The sequence below is a fragment of the Prionailurus viverrinus genome, chromosome D1, assembly GCF_022837055.1.
Source record: "Prionailurus viverrinus isolate Anna chromosome D1, UM_Priviv_1.0, whole genome shotgun sequence".
NCBI classification, from domain to species: Eukaryota; Metazoa; Chordata; class Mammalia; order Carnivora; family Felidae; genus Prionailurus; species Prionailurus viverrinus.
In genome coordinates, this window is record NC_062570.1 from 40,786,240 (window position 1) to 40,811,445 (window position 25,206).

The window sequence follows — 25,206 nt, forward strand, 5'->3', positions numbered from 1 at the left end:
TGCGCTGTATCATTCACTTTCCCAAACACCCTCTTCAGGAAGTGGAGGTTTATTTGTTCCCACTGTACAGATGAGTAAATAGATGTCCCATTGCTACTAAGTGCCAAGCCAGATATTATTCAATTTTTTTGCAATTCTTAATATTCCATGTGACCACAAACCTGGAAGAACCTATATTTCGTCTTTAAATCATTACCTGGAATAAGACAGCTTACTACATCAAAATATATATTGGGAGACTAGAAGGAACATAAAGATGTACTCGGCACCAATAAGAGAAAAACAACAGTGAATCACAGCACCTGGTCATCCAGTTTTTCACCTAATAAAGCAACTGACAGGAATAATGGAAACAAAGGCCAAAAATGTGGGAAAACAAATTAAAGGCTTTTTGCAAAATGGGACGGCAATCTAGTTTGGTTTCTCTTACAAGCTGCCTAGGAGAACGGCTTTAATAGACTTAAGATAAATTTTCATAGGAGTTCTTGCTTTCTTTGAAAAATCAATCAAGTTTCCCTCTAAAGTTATTTTCCCAATTGGTTTGTTATGTTTCACAAAAGAAACACGTCAGGACCAATATGTGCCAGGGCTGAATTTTGACTCTTGAGGTTTTCCCGGACACACTGAGCTCTTAAAGAGGCACATTCTGCCGTTGCTGCTGAAGTAAAATATTATACTCCCGGGTGAGTTATGTTGACCAAAACACACTGATTTCTTGGCCGCTCAGCTTCTCTGCTTCTCTTTTCGCCTCGAACAGCCTCTTTCCAAATCCAGACAACTCCCACTGCCTTCACTGTGCACAAAATCACCTCCTTGTTTTTCCATAAATGCCCTGCAGCAGGCTCTGTGAGGGGCTCTGGGGCTATGCTGGGGCCAGGGGGCTGCCAAGGAAAGGAGAGAGACCTTCTTGGCTGTGTTCACACTCACTTGAGGATCCTGCTGCGGTAAAAACGCTTTCTTTTGGAGGACAGCTGGATTTGCAAACCCAGGCCCTCTGGTGTCTGCTTACAGGCCTGGAAGGGTGGTAGCGACACAGCTGTGGGCCCCGCCTCACCTCAAGCACCCAGCTGTTTTGCTCCCTCAGCCCATGCAGGCATCCTGTAACTCCCCCATCTCCTTATCCACAGTTTCTTCCACCACCTACAGCTGATCCTTCCCCAGTATGTACTCTTGTATCCTAGTCTCCTTCCCCATACCAAACCAACATGTTCAACTACTTACTAGCAATCTGTTCTCTGGACCTCTTACCCCCAATCCCCAAAAAGTCACCAACTGAAATCACTACCCTCAACCTTCCCCTTCTCCTATTTTCATTCTCAGTGAATGATATTCCTACCTACTCACACCCTGGGCTGTCCCAGAACCCTGGGCATCCACCTAGAGTCTCTGCTCTAACTATCAGCATCCAACCAAGCTTGGAGGCAAGCAGGTATCTCTCACGTGCACGTTCCTGGCCATGCTGCCCCAGGACAGGCCTCCTCTGCAGCTTGTTTGGATCACCACAGTAGCCTGCTGGGTTCCCTGCCTCCATCCTTGTTGTAAAGTGTTACTGCTGCCTTAAAAACTTGATCATGACACTGACCTTGTATGACACCCTTCAGGGGCTCCTTGAGGACAAGGATCTGGCCAGACTTATTAACATCTTGTATCATCCACCGCTTTCAGCCTCTATACCCAGTTACACTGTAAGCCTGGGAGGTTCCGAGGTCGTCATGTTTCTCCACCACTATTCCACTCACAGCTGTTTGTCCCACGGAATGCCCAGTCTTGGGAATATACCTGACTCATTCTAGAAGCTGCAATTCAAATACTCCTTCTGTGAAGTCATTCTTGCTTCCTGCAGACAGATGGTGGCGTTCCTGCCATGTTCCCAAAACACTGAGTGCATAACTCTAGGACACTAATTATCATCTGCATTTTCTTTTCTTTAAAAAAATTTTTTTTAAATGCTTATTTATGAGAGAGACAGAGTGTGAGTGGGGGAAGGGCAGAGATAGAGGGAGACACAGAATCTGAAGCAGGCTCCAGGCCCTCAGATGTCAGCACAGAGAATGGCACAGGGCTTGAACTCACCAACTAGAAGATCATGACCTGAGCCAAAGTCAGATACTTATTGACTGAACAACCCAGGCATCCCCCCCCCTTTCCTCTTTCTCCCCCTCCTCCTCTTCCCTCTTCTTCTTTTTTAAGTTTACTTATTTATTTTGAGAGAGATAGAGACAGCATGAGTTGGGGAGGCACAGAGAGAAGAGAGAGAGAGAGAGAGAGAGAGAGAGAGAGAGAGAGAGAGAGAGAGAGAATCCCAAGCAGGCTCCATGCTGCCAGTGTAGAGTCTGATGTGGAGCTCGAACCCACGAAGCCATGAGATTATGACTTGAGCTGAAACCTAGAGTTAGATGCTCAACTGACTGAGCCACCCAGGCACCCCTATCAACTGCATTTTTCAGGTCTCTGTTTCCTGTTGGTCTCCACTCAATCCTTCTAGAACAACCCTGGGTCAGGGACTCTTATTCATTGTTGTGTTCTGGCACCTGGTACAGCCCTAAGTGCCAAATAAACATCGTTAAATGAAATTAAGAATTAATTTACCCCAAACTTGTCCCTAAGATAATAAGTGGAGAGAACATTTAGACACTGAAGAGTCTGTTTCTTCATCTGAAGGAAATTAAGAGACTGATAACATATGATCTCCTAAGTGCTTCTTGCTTTGAGTCTGTGAATGGAGGTCGGGTGGAACTAGACACAATTTTAACCCTGCACCATGGGGTTCATACCCACCCTGCATCACTGAGAACACTACCAATCCCATGATTACCCATAATGATTTCTAGCCACTTCCAAAATCATGCTGGTCATTGCGAACACTTATCTACAATCTACTGAAGTGATCTACTCATGTATTTGGCTCTTTCAGTATGCTGTGAGCCACTCAGAGGCAGGGAGTCTGTCTTTTTCATCTTTGCTGGAACCTGGTGTATTCTTGATAATGCTTGCTGAACTGAACTACGTCATTTCTGACCTCAAAGTCTTCATTTCCATTTTTATTTCTCTAGACCCACTCATGTGTCCAGCTACGTTTGTACCTGGAATAGGAATCGTTAATGATTCAATCAGTCTTTTAGGCTTCATACTTGATGTTGCCTTAGGCCTCAACCCACGAGGTGGAATTCGTCTATATGGAAAAGGAGTAACAGCACTGGAGATTAAAACAAAACTAACTGAGATAAATCCCCACCATCTACTCCTCTGCATCATTTTCCATTAATTAGCTATTGTTTTGAAACTATCCCTTCTTGCCACAATCTGACAGGGAATACTGAGTCATCTCAACCTGGATTTTCTGTTCTCACCACTGATCAATAATCAGTGGTTCAGCAATTAATCAAAAACCTGAAAGATTAATTTCTTCAGGTGCTTCTGGCTAGCACCTAACAAAAGTAATCACAAATAGTTCACTACCACTTTAAAGTACAGTACAACCCATTTCATTTTTCTCTCATGCCCTTGGGGTTTGTGTCTATCAGGCAGAACCAGAGGAAATCAACAGGACCCAGTGGAGTATAACAATAAAACCATAAAGAGGAACATGTTTATAAGCCTATCTCTGGAAGATGCAAAGCTTTATAAAACGAAAAATGGATGGACATTGAGAATTCTGGAGTTATGGCAGCTGGTGGAAGGCCATGCTTCTTACTCACTGAAATTACTTGATGTATTTATATTTGCTCTCTCTCTCCCCATGGTAGAATATAAGCATGGAAGCTGCCTGAGTGTGGAGACCTTGTGTCTTGTCCACTGCTTTGTCACCAGTGATTATTGAGAGTTTCTGAAAATATATTTAATATTTCTAAAATGGAGAGTTCAATTCTGGCATTCTCCTTACCTATTAATTCATCATAAATGGCTATTTCCAGGCCATTACCCTTAGCGTTGTACACCTCTCTTCAGGGATTACATATCCCCCTTCCTATACTTTATATTTATTCTTGACATTTTATCATCAGATATATATTTCAATCATATTCTTATTTATTGCGTGTCTTCCTCAATCAGCATATGAGCTCCATAAAGCATATATTTTCATCTATTTTGTTCAGAGATGTATTCCTAGTGCCTGCCACAACAGATGCAGTAGGTATTCAACAGATATTTATTAAAGAAATGAAATATTCGTCCAGTGCCTTCTAGTTACAAAACTCTTTTCAAGGTACATTGGGAGATAAACCAACCAACGAACCAATCAACAGAAAACATGGATTCATACTAAATTTACCCTTCCCACAGGCCCCAGATCCTATTCCATACCTGCAATCATTTGGCCTCGGTTTGGATATTTTCAGTAAGACCAAGTCAATGCCTTATGAAGCAGCTCATTTGTTGTCTGATAGGTTTGCTTTATTCAAAGCTCTTTTTTAATAGCGAACCTGAATCTACCTGAATCATTAGCCTAGACCGTTTGCAGCTTCCCATAGACTAGTTTTCCTGTTTTTAAAATTATACAGGAAAAATCAAATTCCTCTTCCACATTTTCCCAGTTATCTACTACTATGTAATGCAAAACCAAGTGGCTTAAATAACCATAATGCTTTTATTATCTCTCCTGATTTCAGGGGTTGAGCGGGGAAGTTCTTACTTGGAGTTGCTCGTGCAATCACAGTCGCAGGTAACTGGGCCTAAAGTCATTGGACACTTCTGTTGGGTGATGGTAGCCATTGGCTGGGACAATAGTGCTTCCTTGCAGCATGGTGGCTGGATTCTAGGAGCAAGTAGGCTAAAGGACAGAAAGTGGCAAGTGCCAGTTTCTTAAGGCCTGGGCCCAGAAGCTGGCACAGCATGACTTGATCCACTTTTTTTTTTCTTTTAAGTTTATTTATTTATTTTGAGAGAGAGAAAAAAGCATGAGTGGGGGAGGAGCAGAGAGAGGGAGAGAGAATCCCAAGCAGGCTATGCACTGTCAGCTTGGAGCCCAGTGTGAGGCTCAAATTCATGAACCATGAGATCATGACCTGAGCCAAAGTTGGATGCTGAAACTACTGAACCACCCAGGCGCCCCACTTGATCCACATTCTATTGGCCAACAGCCCCAGAATCCATATTTAAGCAGGGTGGGCAGTGGGGGCATAAACCTCACATCTAGCTGCACGGAGGGTTAAATAATTACCTAATTTGGGGAGGGCACATTTTAAAACTGCCATACTCATAAAATCCATAGGGCTATTTCAGAATCCTCATTCCAGACTGAAAAGCTGTAATTTATATAATCATCTCTCAGGTCATTCATTGCATATAATGAGTTGTTATTCACTACACCGGTTACCTCTTTCAGTATGTTTTCCTAGATATCAGCTTGCTTCTTGAAATACAATGGCCAGGACAAAACAATGAAACAACAACATACCACACTTACTCAGGCCCGTGCAAACTACCTCCACTGTACTAGAGACAATCTCACCTCTATTTATTCCGTCTGTGATCATGTGTAGTCGTGGGGGTGGGGGGCAGCACACAGCTCTGTGATATGAACGAATTAAACCATTTAGGTCTTTTTCTTGTCAAAAACAATAAACTATTAAGTGTGTGGTTTGTTGTGGGGCGGAGCTAGAAGCAGAGTTTTCTAAATGTCCCTATTAAATTTCATCTTACTGGAGGGGCGCCTGGGTGGCTCAGTCGGTTGAATGAACGACTTTGGCTCAGGTCATGATCTCACAGTTTGTGAGTTTGAGGCCCGCATCCGGGTCTCTGCTGTCAGCTCAGAGCCTGCTTCAGATCCTCTACCCCTTTCCTCTCTGCCTCTCCCCTGCTTGTACTCTCTCTCAAAAATAAATAAACATTAAAAAGTTATTTATTCGGGAGCTCACCAAGCAGCAAGGACCAACTGAGAGAGGCACGCCTCTTGCTCCTTTAATTGTTCCTTTAATTGTTTCCTTTAAATCCTTTAATCGCTCAAACAATCTCATGAGATAGGTACTATTATTAAACCTATTAAATAAAGAAACTGAATTTATGAATTTGTCCTAGGTCACAGTGCTCGTAAGTGGCAGAGTTTGTTTTAAACCTGGCAGTTTGTTTCTCTAAACCAGGGATGGGCAAACTATAGCCCATGGGTCAAACCTGCCCACTCGTTTTTGTAAATAAAGTGTTATTGGGATGTAGCCACGCCTACTCATTAACATATCACCTATAGTTGCTTTCCTGCTATGAAAGCATGGTTGAGTGGTTGTGACAGAGTCACAAAGTCTAAAATACTTATTATTCAGCTCTCTATGTAAAAAAAATTGCTGACCTCTTTTTTTTATGTTTAGTTATTTTGACAGAGAGAGAGACAGAGAGAGAAAGCAGGGGAGGGGCAGAGAGAGAGAAAGAGAGAGTAGATCCCAAACAGGCTCCACACTGTCAGCACAGAGCCCAATATGGGGCTCGATCTCAGGACCATGGGATCATGATTTGAGCTGAAATTAAGAGTCAGATACTTAACCAAGCGGAGCCACCCAGTGCCCCTTGCTGACCTCTGTTGTAAACCTTACGTTATGTTCTGCTGCCTCTTTTGCCTGCTTTGCTCAGTCCTTTGCATGGTAATTTACATTTTTTTTTTTTTTACAGGAACCTGGCAGACATTGCCACTTCTATTCCACAGCTAGAGACAGTGACGCTCAGAAGTTAAGGAACTTTTTGCAAGACCACTCAGCCAGTAAGTGACAAAACACAGGTTCTCACCCAAGTCAATTTGGCGTCACAGCTCATGCTCTTTTCCCTACCCTAAACAGCCTATGTAGAAGCATCTGGTAACCATCTGTTGAAAATTCCCTCCCCAAACATGGCTGTGGATCAACACCAAGCTTGTAGCGGTGCTTCGAGAGTCAAGCTTTTCCCTCCTTTGAAAACTGGGACCATCTTTGACTGTCTCTGGTCTTTTGGCACCTTTCCTGTTCTCCTCAATTGCTTAAAAACTGCCACGAGGTCTTGGGTGGCAGCTGTGACTTCTTCCAGCTCTCTGACTTAATACCCAAACTTATGTAGTGCAGCTGCGTCTTCTGCTATTTTCTTACACTTCTACGTCTTTAGTCCCCGCTCAAAATCTGCTCTACCCTTCTCCCTAATAAAGGAGCTGGGAGGCAGGAGGCAGTGGGGGTGCTTTCACTTCCCTGCTATCTCTTCTTATCAGGCGCTCAAGTCATTACTCTGGGCAGGCCCTCTTCTAAGTGCTTAACAGATACTAACCCATTTATCCTCACATGAGTCCTGGGGGAAGCAGGGAGGGGGTGATTATGTCATACTATGGGTTAGAAACAGGCACAAAAAGGTGATGGAAGTGGATTCAACCTGATCCAGAGTCTGTGCCCCCAACTATTACCCTATGCTGCATCTTACCTAAATGCTTGCCCCAACTAGTGGGTGTGGCCACATTCTTCTTCCTCTGAACACAGTTCAAACATGCCCTATCAATGCTCTCAGCACATCCTAGCAAGACACCAACAGTTTACTCTTCATGTTGCAGGTGGGACCTCAGCACGTCGGAGATGGGGCAAGGTTACTACAGATCCATCTGCCATTGTCTAGGTTGATCACACCCCAAATGCGGTGTCTTTCAGCATTCACGCTTGGCTGCTGCATACTTTCTCCCTATCCTGGCAACGCTCCTTCTTCTGAGTCTCCTGATTTCCAGGAGCTATTTTGCACCTGATACTCCTCTAAAGCAGAAGACAAAGCTCAAAGGTATTTATTTTTCCCTCCTCCATCTCATGATCAAACGTCTCAAGGCCTACCTAATAGATTTGTGTAAGGAAGAAATCTAAAGGTAAAGCCATTTAAACTAAGGCAGAGCTTCCAACCACATGTAACAAATAAGTTTCAGATATACTGTGATATTGAACCTCCTAACTCTTGGGTAGATGAGTGTGACCTCATACAGCTGGACCCCCACGGCTGGTGATCTCTGGCTGGGGTTAGCCTTTCTCTTAACCTAGAAGTATTGTACACATATAATCATTTTCTGTGTGCACCATAACGGGATAAAGGTTATGAGGCCCCGTAACAAATTACTAATAACATTATCCTTTCTTGGATCTGATTGTATTTTAAAGCAATATGCTTAGGGAGGTCACTGGATCCAGAGGACACACTTTCTGTGCATAGGATTTTATGTTATTATTATTATTTTTTGAAAGTTTATTTATTTTGAGAGAGAGAGCGCACATGTGAGCAGGGGAGGGGCAGAGAGAGAGGGACCAAGTGAGAATCCCAAGCAGGCTCTGTGCTGTCACCCCAGAGCCGAAAGTGGGGCTTGAACTCATGAACTGTGAGATCATGACCTGAGCTGAAATCAAGACTTGGATGCTTAACTGATTGAGCCATCCAGACGCCCCTTTATGCATAGAATTTTAGATGCTATGGCTGTTGACAATTCCAGTGAGGATGCTCACCTATTTTCACTATTTTCTTACAAGACCAGTTATGGGTAGCAATGTTCTTACCCTGTATGTCTCCATTCTTAGTCACCACACAGGTAGGCAAACAGATGAAGGGACTGAGTGTTGAATATTTTCTTATCTCTATGACATTCTCACATGCACCAAAGAGCCTCAGAGTAAAGGAAAACTTGCCCCTATTATAATCGGGAAAGTAGAGAGTCACTAGACGTGAAGAGAACTCATGAGTAAGTGAGAGTTTAGATAGTATTCTGCTTCATTCCACTTGCTTTACAGATGAAGAAACAGGTCTAGACAGATGGGCTTCTTAGACCAACATCATATTACAAGCAATAACCTTAATCTTTCCAAGACATTGGTTCCAGGATTCCAAGCTGCCTTTTGAGCTTCAAATGAGGCCTACTGTTCATACCTTCTCAGCTGTGTGATTTCAATATTGCACAGGTTTTAATTTAGGTATTTTTTAGAATGCTAAACCCTTTATTTTTCAACGTTTATTTATTTTTGGGACAGAGAGAGACAGAGCATGAACGGGGGAGGGGCAGAGAGAGAGGGAGACACAGAATCGGTAACAGGCTCCAGGCTCCGAGCCATCAGCCCAGAGCCTGACGCGGGGCTCGAACTCACGGACTGCGAGATCGTGACCTGGCTGAAGTCGGACGCTTAACCGACTGCGCCACCCAGGCGCCCCTAGAATGCTAAACCCTTTAAAAAAGGAAGAAATGTGTCTAGAGTAGATGTTATGTTTAGTTTTTATGTTTACTTTTTATCTTCAAAATGTTTCACAAACATTAAATACTTAATCCTCCCACGATAGCAGAGAAGTTGAAAACAACTTTATCTCCTCTCCGCAAGCAGAGAATAGAGAAACGACCTTCTCAAAGTTATACTCAGGGGTTGATATTAACGTGGCGGCTGGAATTCAGACCTGTCTGCTGGTGGGCTCAGACAGCTGCATTGCTGGAAAGGCAAGTGCTTCCTGCCATTTCTAGAAAGAAAACTACTTACAAACAGTAAATTAAAGGTTAGGTCTCTAAGGAGGAACAACTCTTAAAGATAAACCTTCTGAAAGGTGAAGTCACTGAACTAAAATTAACCTGTACTATCACCCATATTTTCCATGGAGGGAAGGAAATAAAAAGCCAGGTTTAAACCACCTGCCCTTGGCTTTATTCCATGTGATTTCTCTTATTTGACCCATAATTTGGCATTAAGAAATCACCTGAAGATGGATAGGTCCTCCAGTCACTTACCATCCTGCCTTCCCCATCCCACGCTGCTGTCCCCTAGGTACAGTTGAGGGACATATTCTCTGGGCGGTGGAATATTCACGTCCCTGCTATTTCCAGTTTCAGGAAGTTAGATATTTCAGGACGTGTATGCTTACTGGGTTGAATACCTTTGTGGACTGGCTTATTTTACATCATTAGAAATAAGAAAAAGGAAGGGATGACGAATGAAAGTAAACAAGGAAATGCAGTGCGTGGGTGTCTCAGTCGGTTAAGCATCCGACTTTGGATCAAGTCACGATCTCCTGGTTCGTGAGTTTGAGCCCCGCGTCCGGATCTGTGCTGACAGCTCAGAGCCTGGACCTGCTTCAGATTCTGTGTCTCCCTCTCTCTCTCTCTCTGACCCTCCCTGACTCACACTCTGTCTCTCTCTCTCAAAAGTAAATAAACATTAAAAAAAAAAAAAAAAAGAAAGGTAGGCATGGAGGCAACGTCATGGGAAGAGGTGAATCTAGGAGGCACGGGGTGGGGGGTAGCTTTTTGAAGAGAATTGGGGTGCATTCCCTTCTGTGTATGGAAGGACATTTACAAAGGCATGGAAACAAGAAAATTTATTCACTAAATGCTACAATTAGCAATCTTTGGGGAACAGATGATATAAATCTGATGAGAGTTTACTCTAAACTATCTTCCAGAAAGTTCGTTTGTCCTAAACAGTTAAAAACACAAACCAGAGGTGCTCTGTGATCTACGGAACCATGGAACCTAGGTCTTGGGGCCACTGAACTGTGTCATTCATTATTGCCATCTCTCTCTTCGCCCAAGCTGCCACTATTGGGGAATCTTAGGACAAAGTCTGCCCATGATCCACCCAGAGATCCCTGCTGAGCACTTGCGGTCTGTCTTCTGCAGGGCATGGATTCCCGCAAGTCTGTGAGCCACTCCATGGGCTAGTCTACACTATCACATAGTGGGTCCTCAATAAATGTTTGTTGGTTGAAGGCATGTGTGACCCTCACATCTCAAGACAATGAAGGTACCTTTTCATTGCCATGTTTAGACCCAGCCATTTCTAAATGGCAGCTTTTTTAGAAAGATCCTTGACCAATTCACTTTGGTAGTGGCTGCTAAGATTATAGCTTTGTCCAAATCTCTTCTTTACACTTCAGGAAATAAAGTATTTCCCAGCCTGACATCTCTTAAAGCTTTTTTGCCTGCAGAGAGGTATACATCAGCTACTAATCTCATCACATTTCCATTTCCTTCCAGGCTCATCTGCTCATCATTTTCTATTCATAAAACTTGCTTGATTCTAATCTTTTCTATCAGCAGGAACTAAACACCTCCTCAAAGTTTCTTTAGAATGATGGTGATTACCACACATGTGCTAACTCACCCTTTCAAACAGATGGGTCCAATCTATGTGCTCACATGTGGGCCATTAAGAAAGTTCTGCTATGAACTAAGAGGTGACATCACATGAGCCCCAGGACTAAATACCCCTGTACTGTTTCGTAATTCCCCTGACATCCAGGCCTTAGTCGATATAGGATTCCACATTCCCCTCTCCGTGAAAGAATCCCCCAGGTACGAATTACAATATGGTGTATTGGTAGCCTCCCTATTTCCTGGCACCGGACCTCACACTTTTATCGTGGCGGACGCTCATACCTTTAGCTCCACTGATGATGCTTTTTGAATTTCAGCACTAACACTTCCACCAGACACCAGGTTTTTTGTCTTTCTTCCCACAATAAAGACTTAATGCAAATAAATAAATAAATGAAGACATTGTTCTAATTACTAGCTCCAGCAACAGCGTTACCTCTCTCACTCAGCAATTCAACACGGGTTTGCCTGGCAACTTAGCAGGTCATTTAGCACCTTATCTGCCTCAAAAAAATGAATTGTAAATCTATCAACCTAAAAAATTAGGCCCATGTGTATGGACAAGAGCACATATGGACCAAGGTAAAAATCATGAAAACTGGCGGCCCAGAGACAGGCTTTTGGGGGGCCCATGCAGTGTATTTTAGAAATTTCTGCCAACATTTATAAATAGAGAGGTTTCATATAAAAATTCAAATTCCCAGCTTCTCCTGAAAAATCAGGATGGGCCCACCACTCTCTATTGTGTTCCTGATGCTTCAACATGTGAGCTGTCATTCATCATCAATACTGTGCAGAGATTTTTCTTGGAATAGAGAAATACTTCTCACAATCCACATTCTTTTTTTTAATTTTTATTTTTATGTTTTACATTTTTTCATTTTTGAGAGACAGAGAGAGACAGAGCACAAGCCAGGGAGGGGCAGAGAGAGAGGGAGGCACAGAATCCGAAGCAGGCTCCAGGCTCTGAGCTGTCAGCACAGAGCCCGATGCGGGGCTCGAACTCACAAACCGTGAGATCATGACCTGAGCCGAAGTCGGATGCCTAACTGACTGAGCCACCCAGGCGCCCCTGACAATCCACATTCTTATCAAAAATGGCTCTAAAAGATAGATGGAGAAGTTCGTATTCAAAGACAAATGGAAGAGACCATATTTCTTTTTGTAAGTGAAGTAGATTCCGGTAGGCTTCGTATGCAAAAGCTCAGCCTGCTCTACCATACTCATTTATGATGTCAGAGTAGGCTCTGCAGACATTTGAGCTTGTAACCCTTGGTTCAAGGTCTTGGTAAAAAATCTCTCTGTAACGCTAGGATGCATATTTCAATGTGTGGCACAGGTAAAACCATTGCTCTTGGCAGAGACCGTTCGGAGTAAGAAGAGTGACACATATATCATTCCTTCTCTGGGTACTCTGATTTCAGGTACTATCATTTTATAAAAATCAAAAAGAAGTTTCAAAACAAATTAAGGCATCTTTAGCCCTATAACCATCTAAACAACAAATATGAATCATCTTGAACCCTTCTCTTGCTTTCCTCCCATAGCTCATCAGCCATTAATGAGGGACACTGCTGGCTGTGAATCAGAAATAGGTGTCCCTCCTCAAGATGTGCCTGGAGGCCCAGCTTGGTAACAAAGATCCTGGGCCACATTCAGTGCCCTGTGATCTACTCCGCCAGGTGTCCCTGAGCAGGCTGCATCCTATCCAGTTCTAATAGCAGCCCAGATAATTCTGCCTCTGAAATGTCAATTGTATCTCTTAGCTCTTTCTTCTCTCTTCTTGGGGTCAAGCTCTCAGCACCTCAGCCCAAACTGTTGCCCTGGTCTTCGACCTGGTCTCCCTGTCTCCGGTCTTGTCTCATCACCGTCCATATTGCAGAAGTCCAGAAAATCTTCTAATATGAAATTTAGATGATGTCAGCCCCCTGCTGAGAGGACTTCAATGGTTGCTCACTGCTGCAAGCAAATTGTATAAAATGTGTGATGGAGAACATCAGTCCTGCAATGTGCTTGCCTTAAAAGAGAGAGTCCAGGATCCTTGGAGTCTGAAGAGCACCATACAACTTTCTTGGAGCTTTACACTGCATGTCGATCAGAGTAAAGTAAAAGCGAAGAAGCTGATTTCACTTTGTTTAAACCAGTATCTCCCAAGCTGACTTGACAACAACACCTTTTTATTGAGTGATGCTCATTAACATCCTTTAGATTTGATATTTCAAGGAGTATACTTTGGGAGGTGCTGAATTCATTACAAAATAAAACCCACACTCTTCAGTATCAACCTGCAAGATTATTTAGTATTGAGACAGCCTGTTCACTGGGCTACTCTCAGCCTCTATATCTGAAGTTTCAATCACAACACAACCAGATCACTTAATTCAACACACATATACTGGAACTTACACTGTGCAGTGTTTTAGACACTGGGTGTAGAGTGGTGAGCAAGATGAGCCTCTTTCCCTCAGGAAGCTCACGGTCTACTTGGGTCCAACATGGGACATGCACTTCAATGCCTGTCCACCTTCAGTTGAGGTTCCCACTGCACAAGATCCCCTTTATTCCCTTATTCTTATAGATCTTATAAAATCCTCCAAGGCCAGATGCAAATATCTGGTCCTTTATGACACCTTTGCAGAGACCACATTCTGGGAGAATCCCTCCTTTTCATGATTCACTTGACTTCATTCATATACTGGCATCTCACTGATCACATATCTAATTATTATGTTTGTCCTCTTTAACACTCTCACATTGAACTAGCCTGGAAGCTCCCCGGGGGGAAAGACAATACCACATCAGTCACTATATTGGCAGCATCAGGCGTGATGTCCTGATATATAATATATGATAATATATGCTTAACTAACATCAGTTCCTTTAGGTTTTCATAAGAGGCATCAGGAATGTGGCTCTTAACTGGTAAAGGAATTACTTATCTTGCTTTGTTTTCCTACTTTTAATAGCATGTTATTTTAATTTTGAGTCATAGCAAGGATCTTAGATTGCTAATAAATTAGGATAAATTAGGCAGATATCCTGTTGGTTAGAAACAAACATTATTCATTATCCCATTAACAGAGCTATTAAAAGTCCTGTGTACTCTTATATTAATCACACAACAGGTAGGGTTTGTTCTTTACACATAATAAAATTAAAATCCTTGGGGAAACATGTCTCGGGATAAAGGCTATTAAAAGAGAAAGATGGGTCATCTTAGATACTTAAAGTATCTTAATTAGTTTCACGAGACAAAAGGGAGTATATGTAAGTTTTAAATAAAGATCAATTCAGTAGGTTTAAATAGATTCACAAGGACAAACTTGAGAATGAGCATAATGGTCAATGTGCAATATTTAGGAAGTATTTATCATGTGTGTGTATTCAGCACATTTATCAGAAGGCCAGTTCTTGCCTTCCAGGAGAGTGTAAGATGCATATACCCAGTGCCCGGTCTAAACTATAGTCCTTTTCAGAATTTATGCTCATTTCTATCAAACCACTTGAAAACTGATTGTCTGTGAGTTCCCTGAGGGCAGGAACTTTTCATTCTCGGTACCTAGAACAGATAAATGAAAGCAATGTAGGGGACAAGTAAACTACCCTTTGGCAGATATGAAAACTCAGATATGAGAAACATTAGCCATGACATAATTCCATACTGTGTCCAGAAAAGGAAACCTACCACAAATATAAAATATGAATCCTATCCATTGAATGAAAAGCCTGGAAATGTTAATAATGTGGTAAGGAATTAAAAACAGAAACAGTGGTATGGGTGGTCTAGTACCCCTTTTGTTATAAATCCTTGAATATTTGAATGACTGGTACAAGATAAAAAATGCAACATTTTCTTTTTAAGCATTTACATTTGTGTGTGTATTTAAATTTTTAAAATGTTTTCATGCATTTTTTGAGAGGCAGAGACTGTGAGTGGGGAACGGGCAGAGAGAGTGGGAGACACAGAATCCCAAGCAGGCTCCAGGTTCTGAGCTGTCAGCACAGAGCCTGACAGTGGGGCTAGAACCCATGAGCCGTGAGATCATGACCTGAGCCAAAGTCGGACACTCAACTGACACTCAACTGACTGAGCCACCCAGGCACCCCAGTGTGTGTGTGTGTGTGTGTGTGTGTGTGTGTGTGTGTGTGTGTGTGTGTGTGTTTTAAGTCCCTTCCCCCAGAGATAAGGAAGAAAAAAAGCCAAATTATCTTTTGGCCATGAAATCAAATAGACACAGAAATCCAATAACTTAAGACATTGAATAATCACCTGAAAGAATAATTAAAAAAAAAAAGCCTAAAGCTTGCACTCTGCTCCCAGTCAACACTCATGGGTTTAAATTCTATTTGAAAAGATTCTCCATTTTTTCTTTTTCAACATTGGAGGCAGAGGGCTAAGCAAGCATATTCTCATCATTATGCCCCAGAGGCAGCCCTTACCACCAAGCCTAAGTAATGTAAAAACAGTGGCTGGTGGACATTCTGCCCATGTCAATAGCAAAACAGATGAAATGTGTTAAATCGTGGAAGATAAATGATCATCACACTACCCCCAGAGTCAATTAAAAATGTATAACTCAAGTTGTGCATTTGTAAACTCTAGAAATAGTCATTTCACCCAGACAAAAATGTTGAAAAGTCCTTTGAAATGAAAGACTTTCCACAGCACTCAATTTCTCTGCTGGGTGAAAATATAATACAGTGGTTTTTATAGATGTCACTCTATCTATCTTGATTTTTATTCTCAGAGTATTATTATGACGATCAAATATGACTCCCCACTATGTGCTACACTCACACAGGACAGAGTCATTCCTGTAGCTTAACAGATCTACCCTCCCCAATCATTTTATGAAGCAGGGCATAACATTGTGAGAACAGCTCTTTCTTTCTTTCTTTTTCCATTTTCTCCCAAAACTTTCTTCTCAGAAGATCAGGTCCACAAGTACCTATGTGTGAAAGAGATCCCTGGTGGGCAGCACTAGAGAAAAGTGAGTCATGAATAATGAATATCTCTTCGTAAGATTCTACTTAGCGGGCAGCTGAGACTATTTTTACTTTATGGCAAAAGCTCTTGGGGAGAAATATTCCCAAATCACGTTTCACAATGTGTGAGAGGCAGCAGAGATCACTAGGCACTTGGCAAGATTTACCACTACAATGCACACTCACGGAAGGTTGAGTTATTTGCTCTGATTCTAAAAACTCTCCTGTAACTTTGTGAATGAACAGCTTTCTTTTCCTTTTGGCTTTGTCAAAGGAGTACATCAGGGATCCCAATACTCGACCAATGTAAGAAAAAATAATTCACTAAAACATATGGAAAATGTCCTAGGAAGCCTTCTATGGCAGTAATAGGAACAAGTTTATAAAGCTCCCAGACGGAGTAGGTTTTTACTAGAATGAGAAACTCTGCAGAAACCTTACGATAAAAATGATTTTTGAATAGACTTAAAGGCGATGAGGATTCTACCGATCATAAAGAGTTATTGGTTTCCATTCTCCAATGAATAGGCCCATTACCAAAACATACAGGCTCACAGCCTTGCCCAGAAATCTCTAGAAATTATACAAACAAGAAATCACAAGAGGCATCAGGTGATTGTGTTGGCAGCAGCTGAAGGCTACCAGGCATGATGTAGGACTGTTATCTGGGTTCTGGTCCTTTAGTTGTGAAATCAGATGGTCAGGGGCCCAGGACACATCACTGCAGTCAGGGCAGGCTGAGTGTGGATGACATGTGCTCTCATACAGCTGCCCCCTCAGATCCTCATGCCAGCTCACGTCTTAATGCCCTTTCTCAGTGCTTTTGAGTTTGTGGGTCTGCCATCAAGGTGATTTATCTTTGAAAAGTACAGGGTGGCAGGGATTCTTCATATCCTGGGCCCCTAACCATCACCTCATTCATGCCACACCTTCATAGCACTTTCATACCTGTGATCTCATTGGCTTCTCCCAACAAATTGGCGAGGGAAGTTGTTCAGGCAGTATTAATCCCATCTGACAGCCGATGGAAGATGCAGCAAGGTCAAAAGCTTTCCCTAAAGTCACTCTGCTCGTAGGTGACAGTGTGGTCTCAGAAGAGCTAGCACTTTGTGAAATCCAGGCTAACGCTACCACACCCTCATAGACTCATAGGGCATGAGCTCAGATTCATCAACACTCCTAGGAAAAACCAGCGAACAGTGAGGAAGTACCGTGTCTTCATATATGAAAGTATTATATTGTTTGTATCAGAATACTTTGAATTCACTAGTCTCAATCTGAAATACATATTGTATATTCAACAATTATTTCTTGGGGACCTGCAATGTGAAAGCACTGTGGGGGAGAGAGAGATGAACATGACTGAAAACATGGTCTCAGCCCCTACATGAGCTTGCTGCCTAGAAGAGATAGATAATAGGCACGTTGACAAATAAGGAAGGGATAACGGAAGTGGGGACAGCTCTCTATGTGGGCTGTGTACAAAAGTATTCAGTCTATGCTACGGTGTCATTTTAAATGCCATCCAAGTATCCTGGGGAACCTGGTATTTTAAAGGAATGCCCTTGGGGCACCTGGGTGGATCAGTTGGCTAAACGTCTGACTTGGCTCAGGTCATGATCTCACAATTCGTGGGTTTGAGCCCTGCATTGGGCTCTGTGCTGACAGCTCGGAGCCTGGAGCCTGCTTCGGATTCTGGGTCTCCCTCTCTCTCTGCCCCTCCCCTGCTCGCTCTCTCTCTCTCTCTCTCTCTCTCTCTCAAAAATAAACATTAAAAACAATTTTAAAAAAAGAATGTATTTTAAAAAATTGAAAAAAAAAGAATGTCCTCTAGTTTTAGAAAATCAAAGTCTTGGAAAAGGAATACGTATCATTGATTTCTCTTTTTATAGGGTGATTATGGAATTCTTCATAAAATGGGATGTTTTCAAATCTATCTGGAGTGATGTATTTGTATCATTTTGGAGGGCTGCCCAGAGGATTTCTCAAGGTTCTGCTTATCCTTAAGACCTGTATTTCTCACAAAATGCTATAGAAGAAAAAATCATAGGTTTTGCACACCTTTTTAATGGGTTTATAGGAAACCAATTTTATTTGCCATTTATTCTCAGCACCCTTGACCCCCAATCTCTGGGTCGACGTGAACAAGGGAGCACGTACTTCTAGTTGTTTCTCTTTCACTTCTTAGAATCAAGAGGGGTGCCAGTTTCTGGGTGACCTGACACTGAGGACATCAGGGCAGAAGACTAGGTTTTTCAGCCTTGTTACACAGCTGAGCTATCCCTAATATGGCATTGCTCCTGGACTTCAGTTATGTGAGTTATGTGAGTAATGCATATTCTGACTTCGAATTTATGCTTCCCAAACTTCAGTAATTGATTCCGCTGAATTTTAAAAAGTTTCCTGAAATAGACTTGAGAATTCTGACTGCCCGTTTTTAGTAAGTCTGTATAAAAATTAAACTAAGCAGGTAAATTCTCATCTAATGGCTGGGTCATCAGTTTTTGTTATTCACATGACTATACCATGTGTTCCTTTATGAATATGCTTCCAGGCACACACAGTGGTGTAGACATGCACATACCCAGTGGTTTGGGAAGAAGCTTTGGGTGACGTCCTTAATGTGCCTTTGGATTTCTGGAGGTAGGGATTAGGATCAAATGACTTGCATCTGACATCACCACATTATAAAAGAACAAAATGCTCTTTGCTATTCTTCAGCCCATAAATACTGTGGCTACCCAGAGAGAAACCCTGTTTGTAATGAAAGGACCCCAGCTGAATAGAAATCAGATGCTAAAATCAAGGGCCGGTATATCCTCTTTGTTATGGAGTGTAATCAGTGGACCTGGCAGATTACTCAAAATTCCAGTGTCTTCCCCTTCTGCTGACAGTACACTTCATCTTCTGCTTTTCCAAACATTTTGAATTGTGACTGAGAAGTCGGTGAGGTATTACTGTTTCAGTCTTTTGAAAGTTGCAATTAAATACACTGTAAGTGGATGTCATTTTGCCACCTTTTTGGAAAGGTATAAGAGGAAAAAAAATTAGCCATCAGCGGAAAAGAATTCATAGTTAAGGCTCTTTCTTCTTCCTTAACCACATTTTGTTGTCTCTTTATGGCAACAAAGGTCTGTAATCAGAGCCTGGTTCCAGCTTTCTAAAGACATCAATGAGATGGGTAAGGGTGGGAGGGTCGTAGCTCCTCTCTACGTGTACGAAAGGAGGAAAACATAAAAGACCACCCTAAAGTGACTGAAATTGCATCTGAGTGACAGATCTTTTAAATAAACGGACTTTATAGTTCAAATAGTAGGAATCTTTTCCTTTCAAAAGGATAGGGTGTTGCTATATTTATGACTTTCTCTATGAAGCCCAAATTTCTACAGTGTCAGTAGCTAAATGAAGCCTGGGTGCTTCCTGGAGAGCCTGGTGGGACAATGCTAATAACCTCCGGCAGTGATTCAGAGACGAAGGTGCAAGTCTCTGAAATAAATTCGTTCTTTTAGCAGTCGTATGAGGATCTGACCAAACACCTAAAGGGTCAATTGGCATTATTTATTTTCTATTACTTAACAATTCTGCCTCCAAATGCCATTCTTCTACTCCATTTCACTCTTTAGCAGTGTAATTGGGTTCTACTGAATCAATGGGAATCATTTTCATGGTTATCTGAACGCAGTCTGGTGGCCAGTGGGTGAGGAATTACAGTGTGCCCTGCGGAGGGTGCACATCTGGACTTGGTGAGCATCTTGCCAAGCAGGGGTCATGAAAATCACTATCTCGTTCATTTCATGAAGCTGGTAGGCTGGGGCCACCTGGGCTCAGGCTCTCTGCTTATTCTTCTCAAATGGCAGCTCCAGATGGAGATATGAAATTGTCAGAGCCAGCATATACAAGTCGGCTGCCAAAATAATGAGACTTCTCCATGGTCTGAAAGAGTAACTTGGTCCCCAACTAGGGAACTATGCCGAAGTTAAGTAGGATCACTCTGTCACTCAAAGAGCCGTCTCCATGATGGTGGAGAGAAAAACAATGCTTCTGGATCACATAGGCTGGGGTTCCAGTCCAAGTTCTTCCACTGTTTCTGAGCTACACTAACCTTCAGCAAGTTATTTAAATTATGCCTCAATATCTGTGGCTGTGAAATGGGAAGAGCAATATCAGCTCACAGAGATTTTACTAGAATTAATGAAATATTGTGTTAATTATTCAGCAAACACTTTTAGAGCACCAACTACCTCCCCGGGAGGCACTGGGGATACAAAGGGAAAAGATCCCCCAGCTCTGCTCCCAGGAGAGAGCTTGTTTCCCCCCCCCCCCCCGATGCAAAGTGACTATCACCAGAGCTTAAACCCCCACCTCCATCACGTCACATCACTGCCCTTTCTTTTTTGTGGTGCGAATATTTAAGATTTACTCTCTCAGCGACTTCCAAGTATGATATACTATTTCCAAAGAAGAACCTCAAATGGCCAACAGGTACATGAAAAGATGTTCCCTAATCATCTGGAAAATACAAATTAGAGCCAAAATGAGCTATCACCCCATGTGTTTTGGAATGGCTACCATCAAAAAGACAAGAGGTAACAATTGTTGGCAAGGGTGTGGAGAGAAGGGAACACTCGTGCACTGTTGGTGGGAATGTAAATTGGCATAGCCAAGAACTGTGAGTCTAGTAGTGTACGTAAGTATCTAAAACAGTACCCTGCATGTAGCTGATGTTTAATAAATTTAAGTTTGCTTGTTACTGAATCATTTTCCTTTAACAATTAAAAAATAATTTAAAAGTGGTTTTTAAATTATATTGATTATTTTTGTAATTTTCCTTTAAAATTATTAACATGTTTGGGGCACCTGCATGGCTCAGTTGGTTAAGCGTCCCACTTTGGCTCAGGTCATGATCTCAAGGCTTGTGAGTTCAAGCCCTGCATCGGGCTCTGTGCTGACAGCTCAGAGACTGGAACCTGCTTCGGATTCTGTGTCTCCCTCTCTCTCTCTGCCCCTCCCCCACTCATGCTCACACGCTCTCTCTCTGTCTCTCTCTCAAAAATAAACATTAAAAAAATTTAAAATTATTAACATGTTTATGGAAACAGAACATTAATTGCTATCATTAATTTCTATCCATCTCTATTTATCTGTCTATCTATCTATGTCCATCCATAATCTTTCTAATCATTCATTCATACGGCCACTAGTTTAACACATAGCCTCTGCAATGAATAGGGGATTTAGTATTCAGAGGACTTCTGGGCTGGGTGGCTCAGAATTTGAGAGCAAAAGCTGCATAAAAATAATGTTTTTGATGATACTGGCCTCATGGAATGGTCTTAACATAAATGGCTCTGTCCTTATAAGATAGCAAAATCCTCTTCCAAGAAAGAACCCTGTGTGAACTGCAGGGATGATTCTCTCAGAACTGCAATTCCATTTTACAATCATAAAAATGGCTATGATTAGCCCCCTAGTGACCTGAAAGTGTTAATGCTACTTCCCAAAGTGTCAAGCAAACAATCTAGGAGGGCATTTTGGTGCTGGAAAAATCAGGCTCATCCTTCAGCAGTAGGTGGGGTGAGATATGCATGCCCCGAGTCAGACATGATTTGCTCAGACTCCGCTGGGAGTGCCTAAATGCTGGCATTCTAGAATCTGTGCCTGCTTATTCACACATTCAATCAGCCACCAAGTTCTTTGAACTCTACCATCCAAACCAACCTAAAAGGCACCTCCGCTTCTCTATCCCTTCCCACCTTAGTTCAGATCCCATTCATTCTCTTCTAGACCAGGGCAATAGCTTCTTGACTGGTCTCTTTTCATGTGGTCTTGCTCCGGCTATAATCCATATTCCTCACTGCAGACTCAGGGAGCATTTTGTGAAGCAAATATGATCGTTTGCTTGCCAACATTTTCAGCATGATTGCCCAACAAACCTGCACACCATGCCCACTCCTCCTCTCTGTTTTTGTACACGTCACTTACTCCTTCTTTGTGGAATAAACACACTTTATTCTTTTTTTCTCCTTGCCTACCGGTCATCTTTTTTTTTTTTTCATTTCTGAGTACTTACTATATTCTAAGGAAACAAGCATGTTGCTTCCTCTTCTTTTTCTTCTTCTTCTTCTTCTTCTTCTTCTTCTTTTTTAAATAGTAGTCTTTATTTTTTCACAGTAATGTTAGGTTTACAGAAAAGTTGTTTGAAAAGTGCGGTTTTCACATACTCCCTCCTCTTCCCAGTTTCCCCTATTATTTATATCCTTTATTAGTGTGGTGCCTTTGCTACAATTGATGAAACGATATTGGTATGTTGCTGTTAACTAAAGTCCCTAGTTTACATTAGAGTTCTTTGTGTTGTATATTTCATGGATTGAGAGATGAATATTGATGTGTCCACAGTTCCAGTGTTCTATAGATTAGTTTCACTGCCCTAAAAATTCCCTGTGCTCTACCTACCCATCCCTCTCTCCCTCCCTGCAAGATCTTGGCAACTACTGAACATCTTACTGTCTGCAAAGCTTTGCCTTTTCTAGAATGTCATATAATTGGAAGCATACAGCATATAGCCTCTTCAGATTGGCTTCCTTCACCTAGCAATGTGCTCTCAAGTTTCCTCCCTGTGTTTTTTGTGACTTGATAGCTCATTTCTTTTTATCTCTGAACAACATTCCATTGTCTGGATGTGCTACAGTGTGTTTATCCATTCGTCTATTGAAGGGCATATTGATTGCTTTGAAGTTTTGGTGATTATGAATGAAGCCACTATAAACATCCATGTACAGGTTGTTATGTGGCCATAAGTTTTCACCTCATTTGGGTACATACTCAGAAATATGATTGCTGGATCCTATGTTTAATTTTGTAAGAAACTTCCAAACTGTCTTCCAAAGTGGCTCTTCTATATTGTATTCCCACCAGCAACGAATGAGAGCTCCTGTTGCTCCATATCCTCACCAACAAACACCATTGTCAGTGCTTCGGATTTTAGTCATTCTGATAGGCGTGTAGTGTGTATCTCATTGTTGTTTCCTTCCTCTTTTTTCCAGCTCAAGGGTTCTGCCTTTGTAAGGTCCTTAGAACTCTCTTATACCAAGTGTTGACATTCCTGAACCATAACCTCTACAACTACTATAATTTTCAGAAATTGGCATGCAATGCAACTACCATTTATATGCTGAATGAATATTTTGTTAATCATGACAAGTTAGGTGAATAAGTTTATGATATAAATGTAGATGTAGCCTAGATGTTATTTATAACATAAAAACCAAGATTGGACATCACCAATAACTGCAACACTTCCGAATCTCAGTTTCAAACATAACCCTATGTGATTATCATCTCCTACCCCAGCCAACCTCCTGTGTACTCCTGCTCAAACAGCCCCGTTACTCATGAGCCCACATGCATTGGTTCTCTGCACACATTCACCACCTGCCACACCCCTTTGTACTTACTGTTGCTTCAACTTGTAAATCTCATCCCCTACCTGCCCTCTTCTTCTCATTTCGATCTTACCTCAAATACACCTCTTCAAAGGGGCCATTTGCTGACAACATTTGCTAAAGCAACAGCCTCAGTCACTCCACGACATTTTTCTACTTCTCAACATGTATCCTGTCCACCTCATCCCACTTCAACCCAAGCTACATGAGGACCGGCACTGTGATGGTCTCATCTCTGCTATACCCTCAGTGCCCAAACAGTGCCTGACACAGACTGGATGTTCAGTATACACATTTGGTGCCAACTGACAGTATCTCATTTAACTGTTGAAGCATATATTACTCAGCTTTCAGGGTTCAGTTCAGATGACTGGTTTTTCTACACTAATTCCCTGTATGAGGTTGGCCTCTGCTTCCTCTGGTGCTTTTATAGCCTTTGGCACAGACCTTTCTTTGAGCCCTTATCCATGCCCATGTGATTACTTGCTTGACTTGGCCCCTTAAGAACTCACTGTGTCCTCAGTGTTTAATCCAGTGTCTAAAACATGTAAGGCTCTCAAATATGTGAGGGTCTCACTGACATAAGTGACACCATACTGAACCTCAGCTTGTTTCTCTCTCCCCACTAGAGATTGTTCTTTCTCCAGAAGAGGCAGGTTGATTCCTCACACAGGGATCAGTATTAAGATCTCCCACCATAATTAAACTATTGATGCTCCCCTGTGCATGAAAACATCAGACACTCATGGAGGGCTTCGGAGTTTAGGAAATTTCACGCAGCTTCCAAAGGTGTCAATTTATCACAATGGGGCTAAAAACATGCTGGCTTATGAGGTAGTAGCACCAGTGAAACAGGATGGGTGCTTGGGTGGCTCGGTCGGTTAAGCATCCAACTCTTGGTTTCAGCTCAGGTCACGATCTCACAGTTTGTGAGTTCAATCCCACATCGGGCTCTGCGCTGACAGCATGGAGACTGCTTGGGACTCTCTCTCTTTCCCTTTCTCTCTGCCCCTGCCTCATTCTCTTTCTCTCTCTCAAAAATGAATAAACTTAAAAAAAAAGATACTTACAAGTGCTGCTCTGTTAATCAAATGTCAGACTAAAGCAGCTCTTGAACACTACAAAAACTTTCAAAAACTGACATAAAGAAGACAGGGAAGCATTTACTTGCTCTTGAAAGAATCATCTACGTTTTGGTAATTCCTAATCTGTAGCCCCAGCTTCAATGTCTTACATGTAATCTTGCTACACACCTCCAAGGTCCAAATGGGAAGTTCCACTTGTTTGGCTCCCTTGCATCAACACATAATGCATCAAACTCAACTTACTCTCCTCTCTCTCAAACCACGTCTGCTTATTTCACCCAGGAACCACCACACTCTCATTTACCTAAGCTGACAGCCCCTTGTAAGTTCTCCCTCCTCCTTTTCATTCTGTCGGTTCTTCCTTCCAGAGATGACTGCTATCCATCCCTTCATTTATGCCTATTGCTCTCCCCTAGACCTGGTCTATGGTTTGGTAAGTAAACAACACTCACATATCTGGTGTACAAGCTTCAAGTCTGTTCCTCATTTAGGACATTGTACACACGGTGCTAAAATGCTCTATCGGGTTGCAGGTAAAAGGCCACCATGATTACCAAATTACATTATAGTCTTATCTCTGCTACCTATTCAGATTGGTTTCCTGAACTTCGAAACATGAGCCTGGTGCAATAACCCCAGAATATACCAA

The 25,206-nt window shown here is 42.1% G+C and overlaps 1 protein-coding gene across 3 annotated transcripts in view; it reads right to left on the reverse strand.

Annotated features, from left to right (window-relative positions):
- The window catches only part of FAT3 (FAT atypical cadherin 3), a 523,627-nt gene that overhangs the window by 132,319 nt on the left and 366,102 nt on the right, over positions 1-25,206 (reverse strand). The gene's annotated exons all lie outside the window — the stretch shown is intronic.